General features: G+C 41.7%; 1 protein-coding gene across 1 annotated transcript in view; it reads right to left on the bottom strand.

Moving 5' to 3' along the window:
* KCTD1 (potassium channel tetramerization domain containing 1) overlaps positions 1 to 24,038 on the bottom strand; it is a 100,236-nt gene extending 76,198 nt beyond the window's left edge. The window contains exon 1 of the mRNA XM_030266119.4: positions 23,925 to 24,038. The gene's annotated coding sequence lies outside the window, so the exon portion shown is untranslated. The remainder of the gene's footprint in view (positions 1 to 23,924) is intronic.
* Between the last annotated feature and the right edge of the window lie 2,789 nt (positions 24,039 to 26,827).

Genomic DNA, 26,827 nt, shown 5'->3' on the forward strand with positions numbered 1-26,827 from the left:
TGCACTCTGGAGGGCTGCACCATCTCTTAAGCTTTCTCTAGAGCTGGGTGACTGTTGATAAAACAACAAATATACATAAGTCCAATACTTTTTCAGTACTTTTTGTTAAATCAGTGGAGTAATATCTGAAAGCTTATAGTGTTTTATCTGCTGATCAACAGAACAATTTTGAAATTAAGAAATAAGAAAAGTTTTCATTATTTAAAAGCTTCAGAGAAATAAAGCAACATTTTCCAGCATAATTTGAACATAAGCACTGTGCTATTTGTATTAGGCAAGACTCCTCCATACAATACATCAGTAATAATACGTTTTTTAATGAAAGGTGGCAAATATTGGTCCTATAGTAGTAGTTTATCAAAGTTCTATGCATAAATTATTATTTTAATAGGCAGCAGGCAAGCTATCACTTGCCTGTATGAAAACTTATCCTTCATTTTAACCTCAGAGAGAGAATTGTTCCTCTCAATTTCTTCTGCTTTGCAGAAAGGACATGAAACAAACAGGAAATGTTGTGAATGTTCTACAACTTCAGTTGGAATAAAAAAATAAACCAAAGCAAAAAAACACTTCAGCTGAAAACCGACTAATATAAATAAGGAGACAATCAGAAACAGTTAATAAAACTTCTGGCTTTGATGACACAACTGTTTTACACAGTGCTAAAAGAGTGTATCTTTCAAGTGTATGTAAAATGTTGCCAAATCACAGAATAGTATGCAGAAATGGGCAGGGATTTTATTGTATTGGCATTACCATTTTGAAGACACTTGGCTGGATAATGAAGACCAAATTTTATCATGTGAAAATTACCTATTGCTATAAAGCACCTATTACCTAATCCTGCAAAGTACTTCAAGAAACACTCCAAAAGCAAGCAAAGAGAATCTAAGACCACTGGTTGCACCTGTCTCTTTGCATCCAGTCATGAAGAACATCCTTCTGTTCTGGGCTGACACTGCCTGGGTTGACTCTGTTGAATCTGCCAACAGAATAAGGCTTAGCAAATAGACTGGGGAAAAGAGAATTCTGTCTCAGCTGTTTGCAGTCATCTGAGAGCTTCTGGTGATCCATGCCACTCTGTGCTCACTGCAAAATGCATACACCTTGGGGGAACATATTAGTAATCTGGGCACAAGAGCTAAAAACTTTCCAGTAGAATAATCTGAATCACATATTTGGCTTGGTTTCCTCATGGAAGAAATAGGAAGTCCCCTTGCTCTGTGAAATCAACCATCATTCAACTAACTATTATATCTTTAAAGGACATTCTCAGTAAACTGCAAGGATGCCAAGACTGCTGCTGTGCCCTAATGATATATGTGAGACCTTAATGTTGATACAGAGCTCAGGATCATGAAGATTTTCTAAGAGAGAGCAGGAACTCTAGAAAATCTACCACCACATTAGCAAAATTAGTAGTCTTGAGGGGAACTCTTCTTGGATTCATGGCAACCAGTCTGACCCATTATAACTTAGAAGTCATAACAGAGAGAAGTAAAATTTCACCACGGACATTCCTCTTGAGTAAAGACCTCCCCCTGCCAAAAAAAAATCCCAACCAAACCCCACAGAAATCCAGACCAAACACATGGCTCTTTCCTCCACAGCATCCTGTCTTGCTCCTTTTGAACCACTACTACTGCTGTATCAGAGAAGATTTGATAATGGGTTATCACATACCCAGCCCAAGTATATCCCAGATTTGGTACTGGGATACACTTGCCTGGGTTAACCAAGATGGAACAACAGTGAACAACAGGAAAAGGTGGGGGGCTGGAGTTGTACTACAAAAGGACATTAAATAGTTCTGAAATTACTCCCACTTAGGTTGTACTTTTCTCTAACAATCCCTGTGTGCCCAAAGTTTGTTGGCAGTTAGCCAAACCTTTAGAGCTCTAAAGTCATCCTATTGTCAAACAAGTCTCCTAAATTTTGCTGAGAAGAGGATTTAAGAGAGGAAGATGTGGTCTGGTTACCTGCATCTCTTCCCATCAGCAGACCTAGTGAATAGAAAGAGTCACCGTAGGAGCATTCCTGTAGCCCTAATCCATTTATGTTCCTTTGGCACATACAGGCATATTCATGAGATCTATATCCAAAACAGGTGAATTATCCTCAGCAACACAACTAAATTTGAACTCTTGTCCTAGTGAAGGGCAGTAGTGGACAAAGTTCAGGGCAAGAGCATATTTGACACAGAAAACGGGGAAAAAAAAATACATGTAACAGAGACAGAAAAGGATGCTGCAGAACCATATTTCCTTCATCCCACAGCTGACAGGAGGTGGGATTTGCCTCTTTTCCCTCCCAGCAGTGACTCTGCTTTGGTGAAGGCAGCAGCAGGAGCAAGTCTCATTTTCTAGGGCTCTGACACAGATGATGTAGACTTGGGACCAGAGCTGATTTGTTCCTCAAGGCAATCTGTCCTCACCAGCTTCTATGTTGCTAGAGCCTCAGGTCAGCTCTGTTCAAAACCTCCAGCAACCTTCTCTGAAGACAAACTCCTGCAGTCACATGTGAAGCCTAAGTAAATTTTCTGTGCCTGCAGAGGCAAGAGAGGATTTCTCCTGGGATACCTTTTAAGTACTGCAAACAGTGGTGCCAAGCAGCACATATCTTGCAGTTACTTTCATCAGACAGGACTACTTTGCCCCAAAGGTGGCTGAAAATGAACAAAAAGTTGTGTTTTAAGGTGCACCAAGGGTTCTCTCATTTGCCATTTTTACAACTCTCAAAGGGGTACAAAATGTAATAGTTTCTTTTTATTCACTCCAGTTGCAAGAAACTAGAAATTTAATTTTAATGCCACTGTCAACTGTCCAGTCTTGAGCTGGTAAATCTGGCTGATAATTATCCTTGACCTGGGACTCTTCTTTCTTATTCTTCTAAGATAAATTCCTCAGTTTTTCCCCTCTTCCTTGTGCACCATACCCAGGTAACTGAAATGCTACACATCAGTCCCAGCTTGGGCAGTGCTTCCCCTCCTCATTCACCCTCTGCTCTCTCCAAATCATGTCACACTTTCTCCCATGTCCTTTCCTTTACCACCTGTTCTTCCTTTGGGAATGAACAGAATTACATACACATCTGCCTTAACTCTCTGCCACGTTTCTGCCAGGAGAGATTGGAAAGATGAAAGACAGGGAAAAGTGGTGCAGAAAATACACTGAACTGGTATGTGAAGCTACACTGAATATACAGTCTCCTCCTTCTGCTTTATCTCTCCTCCTTTGCAATCCTGTGGAAAACAGGAGGAAAAAACCCCACTGCAGGGCTGTCAGCTTCAAAGCAGGAGAAAAGAAAAACCCCTTCCTCTCTGAGTGATTACACTGTAATTACATCTCATGATAGATGACTTCCCACTCTTCTCTGGGAGAATCCCTGGCTGCTTTCTTGTTCCTGTGGGCCCACACAAACAGCTGAACAAACAGCAGTAATATCTGTGGGAAAGACAGAATGATTTTGCCCCTCTTTCTCCAAGTTTCTTCATTTTTCTATAACCCTGCCTGCCTCCTCAGGAGGTTCCAGCTCCTCACCTTGGCACACGGTGCCCAAAAACTGTGATGCTTTACTCAAGGTGGCACCAAGCACTGCAGTCCTGCCAGGACTGGTGTCTCTAGCCATGTGTGGGGGAATCTCTCTGCTTTCAGCCACATCCTTGCTGGTGTTTGGGTAAAACAGTGCCCAGCTCTTGCTAATCTCTAGTATTCATGACAACATGATGTTCCAAAACAAAGCATGAAGAAAGAGATGAAACCTGGATTATTTTTTAAACAGTGTGACTGGGAGTAGTCACTTAATTTCTGGGTTTGAGTTTTCAGACTACAATAATTTTTAAGTCCTGTTCTACCTTTCACTTCTCTTACTGCCTTATCCATTTATCCTCCACCTCAAACATAAAGGCTAAGTATCCTTCATCCCAAACATAAAGGGTGATTGTTTTTCCCCTTTTAAATCCAGGAATCTCTTTAATCCTGTATGTGAGACAATGGGAAACATACCAGGAGGTGAGAGGAGAGGCTTGGCAACACAAGAGAGAATGCACTAAACCAGTTATTTATTTTCCAATCATTAAACTCCACAGCCTAGAGTTACTGGTCTTTATAGCAGCCTGGTCAAATAGAAAAAGACACAGGGCAGAAGAGAAAGGTCCTATGTTTCCAAACTGATGCATGGACAAGGTGCCAAATGATCGCATTTCATTCATTTGCCACAAACTAGGTTAGCTTTGAGCTTGAAGGAGAGAGAATAGCAGGTTTTTAAGTACTGCTTCTGGGTCTGGCATCAACATTTCTGTTGCCATAATGAGTCAGACATCAGAGGCAATACACATGAAAGGATGCAGGCCAATGCTTAGGCAAACAGAAGTGGGAAAGCAGAACTGAAAAATAAGTGCACGCGTCAGGGAAGAAGGACTCTATAATCACAAAACTTTTGCAAACTATAACCTCAATTTCCTTTATTTCATCAAATATATTCACTTTAAAATAAACCTACTACCATCCCCACCACCAATACAAAAACCCCTCCAGAATTCTGGGCAAAGTTAATTTGCCAGAGGCAGAGTTTGTTCTGTTAATGGCCATTTGCCATGTACCAATGCCACAGTCCCCAAATGCTCTTGCACATTTCCCATCAGGCAAGTACACACATGATTAAGAACATTTGAGCAGTCATCCTTAGAACTGTGAAAAACATTAATCCTTAAATGAAGGGAAATCAGTCTTCTGAGCCACAGAAACCATGGCCTCAGATGCTCCTTCCCTTTGCCTTTTGTGAGGGCTCCTGAAGGGATGTTGGATGATTAGGGGTAGATAACTGGCTGTGGCAACAGACTGTGGGGTGGGAAGTGCATTCATGGTGCATTCATTTCAAACTCTGATTTGCACCCTTGCTTGGGGGCTTCACTGGGAACTCAGTGCAGTCCAGACACATATTTGGCACTTTTCAGCTGTCAAGTAACTCTCTCAATTGCTCTCTTACACTTCACATTTTCATTGTCTTTTCTTCCTCCTTTCTTTTTCAGACCATCCCTGCTTCTCTGACTCCTCTTTCAATGTGTATCATCATTACCTAGAGAGTTGATATGTGTTGCTTGGTGCTCTTCTTTACTACTCTTTGTTCTCTCCAACACTTTATCAAACATAATTGTCACAAAGAAAATTTTTATTCCAAGGAGTTTCAGTGATCTGCTAACCAACTAGTACAAAATATTCAACTAGAAAACTCTAGAAGATCTCCCATGTCCCTTCCTGCCCTCCATTACTAGGCTTCCTTTACTATATCAGGACTTGTCTGTTGACAATTTTAATAACGTGACTGATTAATGGGAAACTTTTCATTTTATTTTGACCAACAATTGTACTAATAGAGTTTCATCACTCTATAGCACAGTTGAATTGATGTGAATATACAAGTGGGCATCACCTCCTTGATCTTGGTTAGATCACAGAAACTGCTTTTCATCTTGGGAATCAGAGGTGCAAAATTTTGTCTTACAAAATTATGTGACACAAAAAACCTCTACTAAAGCACACAGAATTCAATAACCATGTATATAACCCTCTGGTACCTCCATTGCTACAGTGTTAGATGGTGTTGATGCAACACAAGCCAAAATGGTGAGGTCACTGCTCCAATAGGAACACAGTAATGAGGTCCAATATCCACAAAGAACTTGCACTCACATGTTATTGTTCTGGAGTCAGTTAATGATTAACGTGGGTTAGCTCCTTGTGCCTTGTTGACATAATATCAAGGTTTCTCAAAAACGTAGGGATACACAGAGACACTGTAGGGATTTTAGAATAGATTCTATTCTTTAGAGTTGGAAAACAAAGATCTTACAGAATATTAAAAATGTGTTGAATTCCTGACTCTGCTTCCAAGAATCAGCCACCATTTTACATGTAGTGCCTTGGTGTTTCAGGCCATGCCTGCCTTGTGTGATCCCACGCATGTGCTGAAAATAAAGAGAATGGATAAGGCAGCAGAAACATGATTAAGCTTTGATCTGAAAAGGGATCCTAACTCTCTTATGCTGCTGAGAGTTTGTGGACACCAAAGAGAATATGGTAAGTTTGCTCAGCAAATAGAGGTGTGACATTAATACAAGTTACCCAACATTAGAGCCTTCCATACAGCCACAGCTAAAATAAATCTGTTTCCCCACTAATTATCTTAAACCCAACATAGCTTTGTTGCTTCTCCTACTGCCACATTTTCTTTTGCACTTAATGATCTAATCACATCCTCCTTTTTCTACAGGGCCTTTGCCTCATTCAGTGCCCAGGATGGATGCGACTCATTGAATAGGCATCTGCAGTCCGACAGTTTGTCTCAGATTTGCCTGGAGCTGAAGATACATCCTTTGATTATATCCCTGGCTCTGCTGCAAAGTTTCTGTGTTAGGGTACTGACTAGTAACTTCAACCAAACAAAGTGGGCATGAAAAACCTCTTATTTTTTTGCTGTGGGTGTCTGACTGTAATGACTTGAGATCTCATTTGTGAAAGAGCTAAGTGCTTATTACATGCAACTGGGGCAGAATGCTGCAAAATGCTAAATACTCTGAAAAAGAGAGACATTCAGAGGTTAAAAATTAAAATTAGTAAAACAGTGTCATACATGATCTCGCTGGACTCCCTTTCCTGTATCCAAAATACTTCCAGCATAGGGACAGTGTGACAAAAATAAGTATATATCTCAGAAATGGCAATTTTGAGGTTTCAAATCCCCATTATGACAAAAGGAAAACCATTCTCAGGTCTGAAGGGTGGACCTCTGTCTCATACAGGTTCCAGATGTTTAGGCTCTCCTATGTAGCTGCTCAAATCAGCAGACTTATGCCACTTCTAAATCATTTGTCCACTCAGTTTAACCAAGAAGGCTTTGCCCTTCATGATTTAATCAAAACTGAAAAATGTTAGCAAAAAACTTTAGTTTTGACAGACCTTTTCTTGTAAGACAGCTGTTTTGTACACACTTCCTGTCTGAACTGCTGAGACTATGGCAGAGCTCTGGGATGAGTGTGCCAGTCCCACTGTACAAGTTTTTGTTTGCAAGAGTTGTTGCTCTGGGAGTAGCCAAACTAGGCTTGCAAAGGCATGTCTGGAGTTCATGTGAACTCTTCTGTAACAGCTACAGATGCTCCACAGTTCCAGGGGAGCTCTCCTGGCCCAGGTCATCATGCCATGCTACGGACAAAGACAGTGACCAATTTCCTTGGTAAGCCCAGTAACTCTGGGCCATCCATCCAACCTCAAGGCCCCCAGGTTTTCCCAGAAGGCTACACTGCTTCAGGCTTAAAGTAGTCAATGGATACAACATTATACAAACCATTTGAATAAAGCTAGCACCTATGTAAATGTCAAAGCTTCATACCTTCTTCACATATATACATCCCTGTCCACACCACATCTGAATCTCTTAATTTTTGAAGGAGAAGACTTTAAGTGTCTCAGAGGAGAGATCACCTGTCCTGCAAGGTTGATGTCAAAGGGCAGCAAGGAGCATCCTAAGCAGCCGTATTTACTAGGCACTACAAAAGCAGGTGCAACCAAAGCTGTTCCAAGGAGAAGAGACACTAATCTCATCCCTCTTGGACTCTAGCTGTCAGAATCTGAGGTAATGATGATTCCGAGATTGTAGAAAGTGTCTGTCTTTCTGCCCCGTTGCCAAAGAAGAAGCCATAATTCGTCTGTGCTGGTTTCAAGGTTGTTTATTCTTGCTTATCTCTAACATGTTCTGCTGCCCTGCCGCAGGTCTGTCCTGCAGGGCAGTGTGCAGGGCTCTGCCCCTCAGTGGGATGGTACAAACATTATATAACAGAAACTACGTGTACTATATTTACAATAATGTGCCAATATCTATCATCTACGTTGAACACTGTGTCCCCAGCCTAAACCAATAGAAAAATGCCAACACTACAGTGAAACATGGAGGGCATGAAGGAGAAAAAGGACAAGACACCAAATTTCCTCCATCTTGTCCCCTTTGAAACCCTAATCTAGAATCCTAAAATTTTACTTTTGCACCCATGCCACACTTAATTATTCCTTATATCAAACACTCAGAGCTTGTAATTCATCCTGTAAGATTGAAAACTCTTTTCCATGGACAGAGATCAGAGACAGTGTCTCTCGGGGCTCTGTACAGGGGGTTCCTGACCCCTGCCAGGGTCCCAGGCCCTCCAGGGCAGACAGAGGGAAGCCCTGGATTCCCACACTAGCCAGGTAATTCTATATCCTTTTCCAACAACCCTTTCCACTTTTAGAAGACAACAAAATTTAGGCAAGGCTACTAGAAGAGACGGAAAGATTTCAGGCAGCTGTGGCAGCAACTACAGCCTTTGCTGTCTGGGTTCTGTGCACATCACCTCTAACAGGGATCAGTGCAACCTGGCATTTCAAGAATATTACTGTGGGAGTGGTTCTCTTCTGCAGCATGCTACAGTTTCTTGTGCAGAATCAAATATGGGATCATTTTGACATCTGGTCTGTGGCACTCATCCATCTGTTGTAACTGAGTAGGTGTTGGGTGGGGTTGACAGGAGAGACTTGTTTAAGTGCTTGTTTTTATTCTGTAGAGGAATGGCAGAGCCAGTTCAGTAATTAATTAAATACTCATCTAAAAAAAAGAAAGAAAGAAAGACAGAAAGAAAAAAAAAAAAAGGTGTGTGCTAATGTTTTAAAGAAATGGTGAATAAGGTAGCTGGCACTTCTCGCTGCTGAAATGTGGGGACATTGTTCCCATTTCTGCTTTGTTCTATTTGTTTTAGAATTCCTCCCTCATTGGGCTGGCACTCTGGTTTCTACTCCTGACTCAGCCAATTGCCTCCTGGCTGAATTTGGATAGGTCACTCTATTTTTTTTGTGCAGCAGTTTCCCTCTCTGGGAAATGCATCCAAAATAAAACACCTATTTTTTATAGACTTTGAAATCTGCTGATAAAAAAATGCAACAGTATAGATGGCCAATATCATTACTACCATTATATTAATTTGTGTTTTTTTCTGTTCAAATAATCATCATTTTTATGATGACTTTGCTGTCATCTGCTCATAGCAAAAGAAAGGATCTGAGCACAGTGAAAACAAATCTACTGCTTCTATGGCTGACTCCCTGTGTCTTTTGGGAACTTGTTTCTCTCATTTCACTCAGAACAGAGCACAAAAATACATCTCCTTGTTTTAACTCTCTGCTCATAATCTTCCCACCATTCACAAAATGCCTGGTGCACCGAGCAACCATGTCCTTCCCTGTGAGTGACTAAGGAATGTCCTACCTGCTCTTTTTTAACTTCTGGACAGACCTTGGTATACATTTCTTTGCCTTAGTACAGTGACTCCTGCTGTTCTGTTTTGCCAGTCTACTGGGATGTAGTTGTGCTTTCTATTTAGCAGTGAGTTTTACCCTGCTCTGTGATCAGTTTATGGATTGAAGAAGTTATTGATAACACTTGAAAATGCCTTCAATAGAACATCTAGTTGCAAATCTAGTAGTACTAGATAACCAAGGAAACGGGAATTCCCTATGCGTAGCTGAATATAGTAATTTTTGTCCAGTGTGTCTACTCCTGTGAGGCTCTGACCACCTCCATGAAACCCTGGCACAGGCAGGGATGCTTGGAGCAGCTTGCAAATTGCTATTTTGTGACTGGCAGACATGAATGCCATATTCATTAATCCCAGAATATACATAAAGACGTGCACCGAGCTGTGGAGATGACACAGTCTGTGCTTGTGAACAGAAAACTGCACAATGTGGCTTTTCACTTTCCTCCTTCCCCTTCTCCTGCACACACAACAAGAGGTGATAGCCTAGAATTCTCTTTTGCACCTAAGATTATCAGTCCTGTCATGAAAAACAAAAGTAAAATCCTGGGCTTTCAAATGTAGTTTTTTCTAAAATACTCAGAGAACATCAGAAGCATCCACTGGGGACACAGATTAAGAGGAACAAAATGCAGTCATCTTTGTTTGTTTGTTTTGTTTTAGATAATAAAAAAATTCAGTGTTGGTAATATCACCCTGAAGGTATCTACCATTTCACCTGTAATGTTACTCTTTGCCAGGGAAAGGTGGAGGAATTAAATGGATTTTATTTGCAGATCAGGTTAGGCAGAGAGTTTTCATATGATTATTTCTTAGCTTGCAGACTAAAGCATGTACTTTATGTTGGAACTACATTTCATTTCTCTACTATGATTTGAGTCATAAGTTTCTTCTCCAAATTATTTCCCTCTCTGTAATTTCCTTTGGTGACTCCTGGACCCTGAAGTGCCACTAGCTGCAAAATTACAGATATGAGTATTTTGAACTTCAGTCATTCTCAAGAAATTCATAATCCTGACATCCCACAAATACTGTATTTGGTGTGAGATGAAAGGAACTTATTCACTGCTTTAATCATGTCCTATTCATTTCTATAAATGAGGATTTCTCTTTATTCAAGCATCTCTCCATTTCTTTCTTGCCCACTCCAGGACTGACAAAATTTCAAATAACTCATAACAAACAGAACACTTTTTGCAGCAGAACATGATCACTGCAGGAGTAAGGGAATGAAAATGCACAAGAGAAGTGAAAGGAACCTTAGGATTACAAAATTTAGTAATTTTTACAGGAAAAAATGTGAAGGCTCCAGTACAGTTCTCCTTAAAACTCGATCACAGCTTTGTTGTAAGGCACTAAGTCCCATTTTTGTACAGTCTTCTCTTCTGTCTCTCTCCTAAGGACCAACCCTGGGTGAACCTCACTATGCCAATCCATGCTGAGCTGAATGATATTTGCTGTCAGTTACAGAATCTTTAAATCATAGAATAGTTTGAGTTGGAATGGACCAACCTGCACCAGGGATTTCCATTTAGTATCAAAATATAATTCCTCTTATCAGCTTTAGACTTTCTGGCTTTATGTTTCCTTTTGCATTTCTGATCTTTGTGAGACCATTGCCCTGGCTGGTTCAGTACGCAAAGGCAAGGAAATAAACATGGAAATAGGCAGGAGTGATGCTGCAGCCAGTTCTAGAAAAGAATTTAGAAAAGTTGAGTCTTCCAGGAATAACACTGGGGGTTTTTTAACAAACTAACACTGCTACACAAAAAATTTGTGGCAGAGCAAAATTAAAGATTGAATTTATTTTCCCAACTGCATTTACTGTATAATTTACTTTTATGATATGCTCAATCTCCTCTCTTAACAAACCAGCTATTTTGGTGCATTTTGGGTCCATTCTGTGCTTAACTCTTGCTCAGCAGGGTGACCAGACCAGTTCACTTGGGTGAGGAGCCTGGCTGCATTCAGGGAGTCCCTCTCACTGCTCTCCAGGTTCTGGTGCTGCATGGAGCCTCTCCAGCTTTGCCTTCAGGTGACTGAGCATCAGTCTGCCCCTTCCACTCCTGCTCTGCTCTAACATAACAAAAAAAATATGAGGGTTTAAGAGGTTTTTCATAACCTGAGAGTGTTTTCAGAGAACGCAAAATATTTCCTCTTGCATTTGGTGCTTTCCATTTTGGCAAAGCAATAAAATTAATGTCACTTTCCTCCTCAACTCAGTTTGAGTTCCCATATTTTTTCAGAGTCATCTCACCCTGGATGACCAAGGGGCCAGATAATTTTCCCAGTGTTGTTATGTTTATATGTCCCTGATAATTCATCAAAGTATTCTACTGTCTTCCTTGCTAACCCTTCATTTTTCATTCCTGCAACACTTCCTTTGTTTTGTAAAACAGATCTGGGGCAGAATTTCACATCTCACTTTATGAATTAGATTTTCTTAGCAACATCTTCTGAGATAAATTATCAAAGACTTTCTGAAATTTCCTTAAAACTTTATATTAAATGGATCTGCATAATCACTGAGATCTTCAAGATTTTTTTAGGAAATTATAAAAGGCATGTTTCACTGTTACTGGATCAGCCATGCTTAGCATTAAGCAAATTTTTAGTTTGCCAACTTATATTTCAACATTTCTTCCTTTTCCATTTGGTTGAGATGATCTTGATTTTAAAGTAAAATACATGCACTATTCCATTGCTTTTGTATAGCAGAATAACCTATTTTTAAGGGAAACATGTATGATTTTGTTAACAGCTATCAGTCTTGATTGATGCCATCTGCTCTGGGAGGTTTGTTACTTTAACATGTCAATCCTGCAGTTTCTTTTCTGATACCTCAGTGTTTGACAGGCACCCATCTACAGTAATTAAATAGACTATCTAGAGACTGACTGCATTTTCAATTGGTAAAGACTGATGGGAGGATATAATGTAGTGCCTATAATTGTATCTTGTCATTTTTAGCTGCCCCCTTTGATCCAGCAAATTCACTAATTCTGTTTTAGATATTTTAATTTCTGGTTTGTTTGTAGAAATGTGTCTCTTTGCATTTGAAATATCCTCTCAGTACTCCTGTTTCCCCGTGTTTCATTTTCCCTTGCCAGTTTACGTTCCTGTCTTTTGGGTTAGCCAGGGCTAGATTTCCTTTTCCTGAAGGTTACCTGTTTGGTTCATCATGCTGTGTTTGTTTTTTCTATCCTTCCTGCTTCCTTTTTGGTTTCAGGGTATGCATACCTTCTGTGATGCAATTATGGTAAGCTTAAGTAGTTCCATGTTGAGGGTAAAGATTGTAATGCCTCTACTTCTGACTCTTCTCTGCACTTCTATCCAACTCTCTCCTCCCTCCAAATGCAAGAAATATAAAGGATTATATTTTAATTGCAGAGCAGTTTAAGTGTGATATTGTTATTAGGCTTCTATCTGCACCCCAGGACGCTTTATACAATGTTTTGTACTTCTTGCATTTCACCAGACTGGGGGCGTAATTGTGTATTAGCTTCTGTATTTAGGACTGGCCCAGACCCAAGTCTCTGCACTTCTAGAAACTGCATGAAGTGCAGTTGTGACACAAACAAGCAACAAATACAATTTCAAATAAAGGTCCTGCCAAGGCGCTTTGAAGGGAAATGATAAATTCAGGTCAGACTATTTTATGCTAGAGCAGGCTTTAGTGAGTTCAAGGGCACTAGCAGGCTATGGGAAAAAAGCTGGTTGTGTTATCAGGCTGGTGGTCTCTGGAAAGGTAAGAGTTGCTCTGTTTTTTTTTACACCATGATCCTGTTTAACCATGTTTGCTAAACAAGCAACTGGGGAAAAAGAGTAAGAAAAATCCTGGTTTAAGACCAAGAGACACACATGCTTTGTTTTAGCATCTCTCTGCCATGGTAGGACAAACTGCTTTAATCAGTTTCAAAAACCATGCACAGCTCTGGAACCCAGAGGAATAATAGAGGCATTTAAAGGAAAATGCCCAGAGCACTGAGAAGGGGAGGAAAGGGAGGAAAGAAGTGACATCTTGCTTTCTGCTCCCACACTGACAGGAGGAATATGATCTGTACAGGAAGTAAAAATTAGGGAAGGGTCAGGCAAAGCTCTGCATATGAACAAATGGTTTGCATGTAGAGCCTGGCTATGAATGACACCAGATTACAGGACTGCAAAGATGCAACCAAATCCACACAGGTCCAGCTTAGACTGAGGAACCTGGGAGTGCTCCAAGTCTGGATGAACTGGATCCAGGTCCATCCCAGTTCCCCTCCCAGTGGGTGAGCATGGCAGCCAGTGGGAGCTGTGCACCCTTTGAGCCACATCACCAGTTTGGATGCCTCAGGAGCAGAGCAGGGCATAAATGTCACTGCACACAGTGGAGGCCACTTCAGGGAGAGTGACATCAACTTCAGAGAGAGTGACATCGACTTCAGCATGGTGGGATGGGGCCTATTTGGCTGTGGCTAACTTAAGTCAATGGGAAAAGTCTCCTTCCTGGTGTAAGTGCAAGACTGACACCTTTACAGAGAATAAGTGGCAATCTCCAGCTTTATGTTAAGTTCTCTGTGGCCATGGCAGTAAGACAACATTACATTCAATGGAATTCAGCTTTGAAAGGAGTTGCATAAAAGAAAATAATAGCACTACCATACTTTTTAGGAGAAAACGAAAGAAGAAATTTTTTTTTTGAAACTGACCCTTGGTAGCCTGTTTAAAAGAGCTTGAAACTATCTGAACTACACAAGAAGAAAAAAAAGGAAGAAAAACATGCCCACAAGGGCTGAAAAATCACTTCAGTAATAGATGGCTTTTAACTTAACATCAGAAAATGTTTGGCAGGCATAATTTTAAAGTGTTAGGAAAATGTGTGTGATGACTGTTTGGGTGAAAGAGCAAATGTAGTCCACAGTGAGATTTATCAAATGTTCACATAAGCAATCAGAATCTGGCAGGGCCAGCCACCCATAGAGAGGGGCAAAGAGGATCACAGCTCTAAATTTTTGAAAATTTAATGAAGCTCACTGACTTCTCACGGAAGTTTTTTTTTTTTTTTTTGAGCATGTTCAGGTGTCCTGGGAATGCTAGTGAGCAGAAGGCTATGACAAAATGCCAGCTATAAGGCATAAGGGAAACAAAGCACTCCAAACCCCACCAAAATCCAAACTACCCTTTTCCTTTTTTAAAGCTGCAAATATTCTTGATGTCTCAACACCCCTGAGCATCCTTATGTGTTATCCTTAATCACACAAACAAGCCTATTGACCTGAATGGGGTTATCAGGAGTCTTCCAGGATTGGCCTCTTTTCACAGAGGCCACAAGAACACCAAATTTCCTGGGGCTTGCACAGGAATATGTACAGAGGCTTGAGCTCCAGTGGAAGGATCAGATAGTGCCGTCTGGGGGTTCATGAAAGCAGGAGCTGTTTAGAAAGGGAAAGAGAGACATCAAGGCAAAAAAAAAAAGAAAAAAAAAAAAAGAGCTATGGGGTTAGGGGGTTAGGGGTAAAACAAGCAGACAAAAGACAAAAAAATGCAGTGTAAAGCAGCATAGTTTTCCTTAGCTTTATGCTACAAATACCTAAGCAAATTGCTTTTGTCATTCTACTGGCATAGCATCCTATCAAAGTGTGTTTTTCCAGCATCTTTTGTGGCACAAGAAGATTTTAAAATAAAGGCTTTCTAGTTCAGACACCTCATAGATCTCTCCTCCCACTGCCTGACACATGACCTTTGACGCTTGGGAAGGTGTGTGCCTGGGAGATTCCGTGGAGTGTGGGGCTGTGACAGCAACGCACACCCATCCAGAGCGCTCCTGGCTCCTGTGTGCCAGAAATCAGGCACCAAATTACACACCCAGGCAATAAGGTGCCCCAGACCTGACGTGGGCTTTCGGAGAGTGATAGAGGTGCTAAAAATATGTAACAGCCAGGCCCTGCTGTAAACGTCAGAGAGAACCAGATGGGTGAGTCTTCTGCTCCTTTTAAGAGCCTTGACAGGTTGTGGATAATTACTTGGTGTAGACTGGAGGCAAGCCAGCAACACCTTGGTCTAGATCCCACATGTGGGAAGTATGAGTGGGAGTTAGGGGTACCTTGTGTCTCCCAGGAACAGGCTGTGTCCTACATGTAAAAAGTCAGAATTTGATCCTGTTTTTTACTTTCATCAGGACTGTGCTGACTTTCTAAATCCCCAAGGATATATGAAAGTCATATGTCTGTTGGCCCAAATCGCTAGCAACTCATACTTTCCATATGAAGCTCACCATAAAATATCAAAAAAGAAATTGCTTAATTGAATATGTTTGGACCTAATATCAGAGGAGTGTAACAAATAGGAAACAGTCAAGCACCATACAAAGTTAGGGAGAAGTTACAAATTTCAATACACATGCAGCTGCCTTGTGGAAAAACAATCAAAACCACTACATTTAATATGGCTATGCATCTAGAATAATTTCCATGTAGACATGGAGAAACAAATTATTTTCTTTGAGACTTCCCTGTTGTATTCTCCAGAACTAAAAGGGAAAGTGAAATTCTGAAGCCGAGTGATTAGTTTAAGGTCATAGGGCAGGAGATCTGGAAGAAGAACTTTTGAGTCTCAGTAATATACTTTGACCACAATACCATCCTTCAGTCTCTTTCACGCTGATGACTTTGGAGCTAGCTTTAAAAGATCCAGTGAGAAGCAAGATGGGAGTGATAGATAGCTACACTAGGTAGCCAAAGGCAACAAAAAAGATTAGAGACATGTGGGGGTATTTCTAAACAAAAAGATTAAAACCAGAACTATTTCATTTAGAAAGGAAAACAGTAAAAGATGATGGAATTGAGGTATATAAAATAATGAATAGTGTGAAGGAGAAATCAGATGCCCTTCATAAAACAAGAGAGCACCTAATGGAATTAAAAAAGGCATTAGCTTATAAATGAATAAGGATATCACTCTACAGCTTATGTCTCAGCAACCTGTGGAACTCTCAGTTGCAGGACATTGATGAAATACTTGAGGAAGACTAGGAAAAAAGGAAAGACTGTATGCAGCCAATAATAAATGTCAATTTTTGAGTTAAAGAAAATGCTTTTTCAAAGCCACAGTTTTCTCTGAAAGAACCACCTCTCTCCCTGAGAAAGAGCCATCAGTTTTATTGCTGACCAGAATTCTTCCCAAACAGGAACACTCCTGTCTACTGGGTTCTCAGGAAGTCTCTTCCTTGAAAAAGCATTGCCAGCCTTAGAATTTCAGTTTTCTGCTAATAGCAAAAATCATGTCCTCATTTTGCCTCCAGGAATTCCAAGCTATTTTTGTACCACAGAGGCTACTGTAAGGAACAGCTGGAGGATATGGAAGGTTGCACTTTCTCATTTTGACTCTCAGCTCACATCTGCAGCCATCCTTGAACTCCACTGCTTCTTTCCCCCTTCTCCAGAACCCAGCTGCAGATCCATGTGAGATTTCACCTGGATCTCGTCAGTGACCAGGTGAATTCTCTTGCATTCTCTTGAATGCCTAGAATAAACCCACTGGCCTTTTGTTTGTCAACACAGGCTGGAGTCCTACCTGCCCCAGCTCTCCCTTTTGACTCTGAATTCCTCCGTTGGACTTTCGCCAGTCTTCAAGGCTCTCCCTAACTTCCTTGCATCTGTGAGCCCCCTTTGATAACCACGGTGTAAATTGTCCTCTGCCCATTTAGTCAGCCCTTTTCTCATTTTCTCCTGTAATGGTCTCCATGCCTTCACCTACAGCCATCAGCTGGGACAGCTGCCCTGACATCACTATAGGCCCTCTCCTGTACAGATGTTAAGCCTGCAAAACCCCTTTCCTGCCATCCCACTTAGAGCAGAACAGGCTGCTGTAGATGAATGGTGTCAAGCCTGCCTGTTACTGGCAAGCCGGGAATGTCTATTTACCTTGTGTGAGTGGTCGTTAGCGCAGGGATTATCTCTATTTAGTGTTTGGAAAAGATTCGGTGTAATGGGTACATAATGGGCTACAGAAATGATAACGATCTGTGAATAATTCAACACTGAGCCCCTCTGCAAAACGGATGGCCCATCAACCTCTCAGGGCAACTTAAGTAAACCTCTAGGTGAGTCTTGCCTTGTTTAGAAAACGTCTTGGGGAGACTCGCATCGGTATTTTAGGTAGAGACCCCCATTTCATCCCATTCCGTTCCCGAGGTCCTGGTGAACAGGGCGCTCCTCCCTCCTTCCCTTGACACCTCTGAGATCGTGTTGATGGACCTGTACTCCCTTTGGAAGCTGCGCGACGCATCTTCCACCTAATGCCGCCAAGTGCAGTTCGCGGAGGGAAATAAAGCTGTTTTAAGGCAAAGTGCTCTTAGGAAGAAAATATTCAGCTGCTTCGGCAGCCTCTGGATCCTTTGGTTTCCAACAATTATTCGGAGTTCCACTCAGCGCCTGCCGCTCCTCGCCTCTCTTCTCCCTGCTCTCCTGGCAATACTGATGGCAGGGGATATTATTGATTGTTGAATACCTGCAGTGCTCTGCTGCAGGAGGGGAGATGGTCCTGCCCCACCAGGATTTACAGACTGGGTATGAAAGCAAATTAGCGCGCTGAAAGTTGACTGGGTGAGTGGATGATCGAGAGGGTGTTTTTAAGTTAAGTTTGTAAGGAAGTGAGGAAAAGAAAAAAGGGTTCTTTGTTCATGTTTCTTTGCTGAATCTCCCTCTCCTTACAGAATGTGTTGAAAATAAAGTGAATGCCACTAAATAAATAATAGGAAAACTGTAAGCATTAAAGGTCTAACTTGGAAAAAAAAATTAAGAACTATAGAAAGAGAAATAGTTTTGCAGCTGGAAAATAAACTAAGAATCCCATGTGAAGAGCAAATCAGAAATTCCTCCCACTGACAAAACTTATGCAAAATTTCCACTGAATATAAAAATAGATAATTTTTTTCCGTGAAAAAATTGTGGTTTAAAAACTGTTTCCATCAGTTGGCGTTTTTCAAATTTCTATCTAAGGAACAGTAAAAATAAACAGTGGTTTTTGGGTATGGAAATTGATTGTTGACACATATATCTATATATAAACACTATCTATCTATCTATCTATCTATCTATCTATCTATCTATCTATCTATCTATCTATATGTGTGTGTGTATATAATATACACACATATATATAAATGTGCATATTCTTTATTTTATCCACTGACAGAAATGTTGATGAAAAAAACTTAGTTAATCATAGCCTATTGGTCACAACTAAGGTCACAGAGGAACCTTTTTGGAGATATTCTCCAAGTAGCCCAGGTTTTAAAGGCATGCACAAAAGAGAGTATTACCAAATTTAAGGTCTCACTTTAAATGATGCATCTTCTAGATAATGCATCTGAAAATGTTCTGGGAAACTATTGCCTAAAGAGGCCCAGTTTATATCCATGTTTATTGTAATTTAGCTTGGATAGCTACTTCTCTCAGAGATTCACTGCCTGTGTGACTTGACAGGATTTTCATATCACTTTGCAGACTACACATTGCTAAAAATGACATTCAAACCTCTTCTAATCTCCTTTCAAAAGCCAGACTGTCCATTCCCCAGTCAGCCTTCTAGCTGTGTTTCCAGCTTAAGCTCACCTTCCTCAAAGACGAACGCTTGGAGATGCACACTGTGCTGTAGATTAAGTTTCACCCGCGACTTATGTAGAAATACTAACATTTCCTCATGTCTGAGACAATCTCCCATGATTTCTGCCTGATCCAATCTTGATGTGGCTTCAGAGATCACCTGTGAGAACTGAAAGCTGACAGGTGAGGTCTGACAAAGCCTGGTACAGCAGTTTTGTTCCCACACCAGCCTGTTAGATAGAGGCAACCACAATCACAGAGTCAGAAGTGGGATGCACATGCCTGTGGATCTGTCCTGCAAATCATCCTGAACTATGCCAGGGAAAATAAGGGCAAACCCATTGATGCCTATCCTGAACCTGAGGTTTGAGGCAGAACTGAGTCATAAATGCTGGCTAAGGGGGAACAACCATAGATGTAAAGCAGAAAGAGCCATTAACCTGTGTGAGACAGAGCTCCTTTTCCTATCTTCTTTGAGCAACCCTGTTGTTCAGAAGTATTTATTTTTTCAGTTTTGGGTTTTTTAAAAGGCTGTTATTTATCCATCAGTGCACTGGGCAAAGAAGACCAGTTGAGTAAAAGCCACTAAATAATTTGTCAGGATGAGTTGTCCTTTGCCCCAGCAAGCACTCCTAAACTTTGTATCCCTCACCCGGAGACTTCGGCTGCGTACAAAACACCTGCAAAGCCGCGTCTGCACAAACCTGCCAACCACATCAAACCGTGGCTTCCACCGCCAGTGGGGGAAGGCAGCCAGATGAGGAGCTATCAGCAAGAGGTTATCAGGTGAGCCATTCACTTCATAAACACGGGATTACGACTGAACTTTCTACAGCATCAGCTTCAGCTCATTTGGATATGGGATGCTGTTAATTTGATTTCTGGATTAAGAGCATGATTAAAATGCACATTAGAAAACCCAAGATTATTAAAGCTACAGCATTCATCATCAGTATGGAATGTGTTAATGGCTTTCACTTCTTTTTCTAAGGTATTATCAGCCAGAAAGATAGTAGCTACTCCCTTCTCCTGCCTAGACATTCTCCAAACATACATACTCAACCTAATTTACCATAGAAGTAGAAAAAGAAGAGCTCTCTGCATGCACAAGTAGTAAAGGTGGGCAAAATAAAAATGAAGATGTACATTTTATATTTGTCTCCTAAAATCAAACTTCTTTCTTAAAAAAATGTGTTCTGTGGAAAGTGGGAAAACAGAAATCTGTTGTTTAACACAGAAAAACAAAATAATGCTTTCTGAAACAACACAGAAGTTAATGGCACTATACCAGAGATTAATTTTATCCTGGCTGTAAAAAGAAAACATAAATGCAACACAGACCAACAGAAAAGATTCCATTTAGAGTAAGAATTATGTTTCTGTCAGAAAAAAAAACCAACAACAAACTAAATTTATTTCCTGGAAAGAGATCCAACTTGGCTCCACTGCAAGTGTAAAAGGATCCAAAATAAGTAACAGCAGGCATCTCCACTAAAACTTGTTTCTGATCAACATTATTTTTCCTCTGGTAGAAGAGTTGAACATGCACTGCAAGCGAGGCACAGTAGTTTACTGCACAGAACATGAGAAAGGAGGCTGAAGCTCTGGCATTTAAAACTCTGCCCAGTCAGGGAGCCAGTACAAGTTCTTAAACAAACCATATGCACTCTGTGGAGCTAATTCCCAACTAAATGCTGTCTGTTTCAGACATATAAGCTGAAATTGGAGCAGGGGGATGGGGTGGAATAGTCTTAATTACATCCAAAATCTATGCCTGCTTCCACACACATGAGAATGTCAGGTCAGACCCTCACTGCAGCGATGTCAGCAACACTGAGGGAATGTCAGCTCCCTGAAGTACCAGCATCTTCCTAAATTCATCTGATGACATGAAAGCAGGAACTTTATATTGTGCTTTAGTGGAGGAAGTTTGTATATACCAGCACAACATTAATAAATTAAGAGTAAAGCACCACAACCACAATCTGTACATCTGTGTCTGCTTTATGGTATCCTGAAAATATTTCTAAAGTAGTTGGAACACAGAAAGCAGAAATTATTATTCCTTCCCAGTTAGGCTCATGTGAAATGCTATCTGACTGTGACTGGCAGATTTGGTATTTTGTTAATTGTGAGAGACCCCACTTTGAATAATGTACAAACATTTGTTATGATCAGTGAATATTTCCCTTCACATCGCATTTTCTCCATATATAAACTTACCATAATCCAATAAAGAGCCTATGTGTGCAAGTCTACATGCAGCCTTTCCACCATGCAGGGGAAAGCCTGGCTGTTTTCACATACAATGTTCATGCAATTTTTCATTTCTGCCTGAGTGAAATCTGCAATGAATGGAAGTTTTCCTGACACAAAATCTTAGGGTGTTCCAACATAAAACTGAAGCTTTCATCCTGAGATATCTATTCTAAGATATCTAAGAAATGTTTCTCAGAATCCAGTAAAAAAACCTGCACTGGACATGAGAAAATCATTCATTAAAAAACCTGCAATATCAAAACCCAACTAGGGAAGTATGCTGAGGTGACAAATGACATTGTAACAGGGGAAAAAATAATACTCAAAAGCCAGCTGAGTCTAAAGTTTCACAGTAATTTGTCTTTCAAAGAGTGGATGTGCACCAAATACTCTCCCTAAAATCTTGCATCTAATTCCCTCATGGTCAAAATGGAATTTGCATTAAGTCAGTGTTTCTTAGGGACAGGGGAACACATAAGGTCCAAACTTGACTTAAATCCAGAAGAGCTCCACTGAAATCAATGGTTACGGCAGTGCAAATCAGCAAGAGATCTAAATCTGTCCTAGCTGATTCCAGATCTATCTTTTATTTGCTATATGGCTTCAGGCAAGTCAGTGACCTTCTTTTTATTTCTCAGTTTCTCCATCCGTAAAATGGTGATAATATTGTTGTAATACATGAAGACTGGGGGGACTAATTAGTTCTCTAACACGGTCTGGATATGGAAATTTCTTGGGATCAATGATTTTTAGTCGCCTCCATCATCTTTATTGACTCTTTATAATCTTAATACTTGGCTTTTTGCTTGCTTGCATGTTTCTCTTTTAAAAACCACAAGCCATTGCCTGGCATCCTTATTCAAGTTTTACGCTGTTTACTTCCATGGCAGGATTCACATGAGAAAACAGAAAACGGAGCACAAAATTTGGAACTGGCCCCAACAACAAACGGTGAGGCTATTTCAAACAAAACTCATAAATCACTGCATGAAATTAATACCGTTTACATCCATTTTTTCAAGAGCGCAGTTTATGAACTGATGCCCAAACAACCAGGGCACAAACAATAAAGTCGCAAAGCTTTCTTCGCCCTTATTTGAACAACGCTCGCTGCGCTTGCATTTGAAGGGACAGCCGGTTTTGTTCAAACAGTTAAAGCGGGGGAAAAATAAATAATGAAGAACAACCCAACCTGAAAACACGCTAACGTCTGACAGCTCTGAGAGGGACCTCTAGCGTGTGCTGGAACATTTTGTGTTGTGCTTCGGGCGCAATTAATACACCAAAATCACCGCAGTCATTTTGAATAGGCAAAGGGAAGTTTCGCCAAGTGCCTCCGACCCGCGGGGCCTGCATCCTTCCGCGGGCGCTGCCGAACCCCACCCGCACCTATCAAACTGACGCCTTTTTACTTTTTTTTTTTTCTTTTTCATTTCTTTTTTTTTTTTTTGAACCCGCCGGACTCGGCGTGCTGAAGGACCCAACTTCCCCCAGTCACCCCGGAGTTTCCCCACTCCCCACGCCCGCAGCGCCCAGCCCCCTTCCACGGCCTCCGGCTCCCGGCCGCCCCCGGGAGTTCGGGGGCAGCTGAAGCTGGAAAGTTGCGTTCCAGGCCCAGCCTTTCCTCCAGGCTCGTGACCGGGAACAACAATTACGGGAGCCAACAGCCGCACCGCGCCCCCCCGCGCACCGGGCGCTGCCTGCGGGCACCGAGCGCTGCGGCCCCTTCCCTTCCTTTCCCTTCCTTTCCCTTCCCTTCCCTTCCCTGCCGGCCGGGGAGCAGCCGCGCTCCTCGGCAGCCCCCGCCGCCCAGGAGAGGGGAGCGTTTCGCCCATCTTTAATTCTCCCGAACAGTCCGAGCACGCTCGGTGCCCGCGGGGCACGCTCACATAAACTTGTACCGCGCTGATTGGAAACAGGCGGCGGGTGGCTCTCTTTCTTCTTTCTTTTTTTTTTTTTTTAAATTTTTTTTTTTTTTTTTTTTTTTTTTAAGGCCGGCGGACCGGCTCCCTCATCCGGGCCGGCGCCGGGCACAGGGGACGGGGCAACGCTGCCGGTCCCGGGGGCACCCGCGGTCCTGGCGCGGAGGGAGCGCGGCCGCCGCTGCCCCGCGGGGGGAGCCCCGGCAACAAAGGGCGCCGCGGGGGGCTCCGGAGGGGGCGCGGGCACGGGGGAAGGTGCCTCCGCTCTCGCACAGACACACACACACACACACACAATGGCGGCCCCCTCCTGCAGCCCGGCGGAGAACAATGCCAGGCGCGCAGCCCCAGCGCGGAAACACTCACGTTGAAATTAAACACACCCCCCCCCGCCCGCCCCGCACACACCGCCGCCCGAATCCCCCCATCGCAGCGGCGGGGAAAGGAGGCGCCCCTCGCCCGGCCCCCTCCCTCCTTCCCTCCTTCCCCCTTCCCCGCTCGCCGCCGCTGCCCGCCGCCTCCCCGCGGCGCTGCGCGGGGGCGCGGGTTGCGCGGGGGAGCGCGGCGGGCGAGGCGGCCGCGCCGCGTCCCCGCGCGGGGTGCGAGCGCCCGGCACATGCGTGGAAGCGAGAGGCGCCCGAGTCCCTCCGCACCCTCCGCTGCAAACAACAACAATCCCGAGCAGCCCTTACCTGGAACATCGGAGCCGCCAAAGTGTACCTCTTTTTTTTTTTTTTTTTTTTTTTTTCCCCCCTTCCTTTTTTTTTTTTTTTTTTTTTCCTTCCCCCCTTCTTTCTCCCTTTTCTCCCCCCAACTCACACTTCCGATATTTCTCTCTCCCGGCAGCGGTCTGCTCTCCTCGCTACACCAGAGAGAAATGCAATAGCTTGGCTAAGGTAGACAGAGCAAAATACAGAGAATAGTTGCTCCAGGGCTTTGAAACCCCTCAAGGCAAGGATCAGGATACAATTAGCTCATGTCTCTACCTCCAGTCTGAATCAATCTCCGAAATAAAAGTTAAATTAAATTAACTGATCACACGGGCATAAAATTGATCTCCTTCGAAACGTGCATATAGAAAGATATATATATATATCGCGTGTGTATTTTTTCGGATTTTTTTTGGTGGAAAAAACAGTCTCATTCCAGCCTACAACTTGCTTTTTACTCTCCTCTTGCACAGAAAAGCTGATTTTAATCGTTGTGATTAGTTTTGATGTAACGTTTCCGCGGGCGATTTCTGCAAATGGATGGAGTGTTTCTTTGCCAGAAGAGGGAAAAGCAGCAGATGATGATAATTATAAGGATTGTTGGTTGTTTCTTTCTTCCTTTCTGTCTCTCTCTTTCTTTTTATTTGTATTTAGCTCTGTCTCTTCACTTTCCAGAGTTGACCTGACATTGCCATTTCACTAAGGTCGCTCAACTTGTTGATTAGGATCACCTCCCGTTTTGATCGAGGGATATGGGATAATTTGGCAGTGGAGCAACACATTTTCTGTTCCCTTGGCTATATAACTTCCCAAATGACGTGTATAAAAATAAGCACATGGAGTCTGCTTTGCCCCAGTCAAGTCTGAATCAATGCCTGGGGGTGATACACAAACTCATTTCAAATGTTCAACCATGCAGAATTGCAAAAAGATTGAAGGAGTTGCACTGCATTTTAAAAATTTTTCTATATGTGTCTATCTATATTTATTTTTTTTTAAGCAGCAAAATTAAAATAAAACAAATCCGTGTAAGCAAATCCCGGAATTTACCACTTAGGTTCATGTGACATCTTTCCAAATGCTACTAACTTTCCTTCTCCAATTACTAAATTACAATGGAGCCTTGCCTTTTTAATTTTCTTTACCCTGCAGTTTGCAGCTGCCTTCTCCTGAAGATAACAAAACCGTGAATAGACAAATAATTTACAAATCTTATTCTTGGTCACTTTTCCCTTATTCTACCTTTCTTTGCCTCCCACGCCACTGTGTATTGCTTTGTTCAAAGCTTCTGTGCACAGAAGCTGTATTAATTTGTTGTTGTTCCTGTTAGAGTGGACTATTTTGTCATAAACCCACGGGTCACCTCCCATTAGTGTCACATCCTCGCTGTATACTTTTGTGAAACGGTATGTTTCTAAGCACTTCACAGTCCATTAATTCAGGGACTTTACTGACATTTCTTAGGAGAAAGACCAGGCTACGAGGCCAAAACTGCCCAGAAAAGCCCCTGAGTAGAAGCAGACTTGTCCAGAGAATATCTGCAATTAGCTTTTTATGATATGTTTTTAGTATTTTAGAGAAAGTAATGCAAAATATAACAACTGCCTTTTTTCTTACGGCTGCTGCTGCAGCCTAAGAAATGACTAATTCTCTTGCTTAAAAACACATCCAACCCAACGCATTCTTTTGGGTTTTCCTCTTTTCTTTACGTGATAAACCTAATAACTGATAAACCTAATAACATGGTAGGACTTCTCATGTAGGAATCTCGCACCATTTGGGAATGCTTTGTCATTCTGTTGTAACAAGAACAAATAGGTTAATTGACCAGGAATGGCTGACAGAAATTAAAAGGAAAAGCTAGAGTAATCACACACTTATGTGCTCCAAGAAACGTGGCTTCATCTTCAAATTCTATTTTTAATATTCTTCCAAAAACTAGTAATGCACAAGAGGGAAAACTCCCCTCAGCCATATGCGCCTTCCCCAACTGGGTTTGTATGAAACAGGATCATTGCAACCCTTACTAATGTTATGCAGCTTGAGCACAGTGATTTTAAAGTACTTAAAGCTGGTTCAACAATTTAAAGGTTCTCATGGTTTGTCAGTTCACAGTAAAGAAAAATTTCAGTTTTCCATCCGGATGAAATATAACCGTACATTAAGTCCAGTACACCTGTGTCGTGACCTAACTTTATTTTTGTATTACAATGTGTCAACATAAAATAATTTTTATAGCCTGTGTATGTGGCTTTTAAATGCTTCACTGCTCTTCTCTTTCTAATAAATGAATAAAGCCATGCCAGTATCCTGGCACTCATTAGCGACCTGCATAATACAGAGAAAAATCATCAGTAAAGGAACAAACTTTAATTTAAAGCTGGTAAATGGTTATTATGGTGAAAGGGGAAGAAAAATACCAATATGGCATCCTTTAAAAATATGAAAAATATCCTTGTACAGTTATTTTACCTGCAGCAAGGAGTTTATCAAATGATGTCAGCACTAGATAAGAAAAGGTATATTTTCTCATGAAGTAAAAAATCATATTATTTTTTACCTTAAGGAGGCTCATTTTGTAAAACTATCTTCTCCAAGAAAGAAAATCATGGCTGAAGTTGGATTGGGTAAATGCCCACAAGGGCAGCTGCAAGCCCTTTTGGGTAGATATTGCTGCCTCAGTTTGTCCACTATCACATCAAGATGGGACTACAGCCTGGTTCTTCCGTCTACATGGGGATACAAAATATAAAGGCACATGAATAAAATGGAGATTTACTCAAAGAAGTCGACATTAACTGCTTCACTAAAGTACTATCTGCATCTCTTTTCACATGCAAATTAAACGTTTCCATAGTAAGTCCCCAGAAGAGGAGAGAGACCCTGGCTCTGGTTATTCTTTCTTCTCACAGTTTGCAGTATCCTCAGCCTTCACTGGCTAAACTCAGGCCTGAGTTTACAACTGATGGGGCCAAACTCTGATCTAGGGATGTATTTTGACATTGGTAATGT

Source organism: Taeniopygia guttata, chromosome 2 (assembly GCF_048771995.1).
Source record: "Taeniopygia guttata chromosome 2, bTaeGut7.mat, whole genome shotgun sequence".
In the NCBI taxonomy this organism is placed as follows: domain Eukaryota; kingdom Metazoa; phylum Chordata; class Aves; order Passeriformes; family Estrildidae; genus Taeniopygia; species Taeniopygia guttata.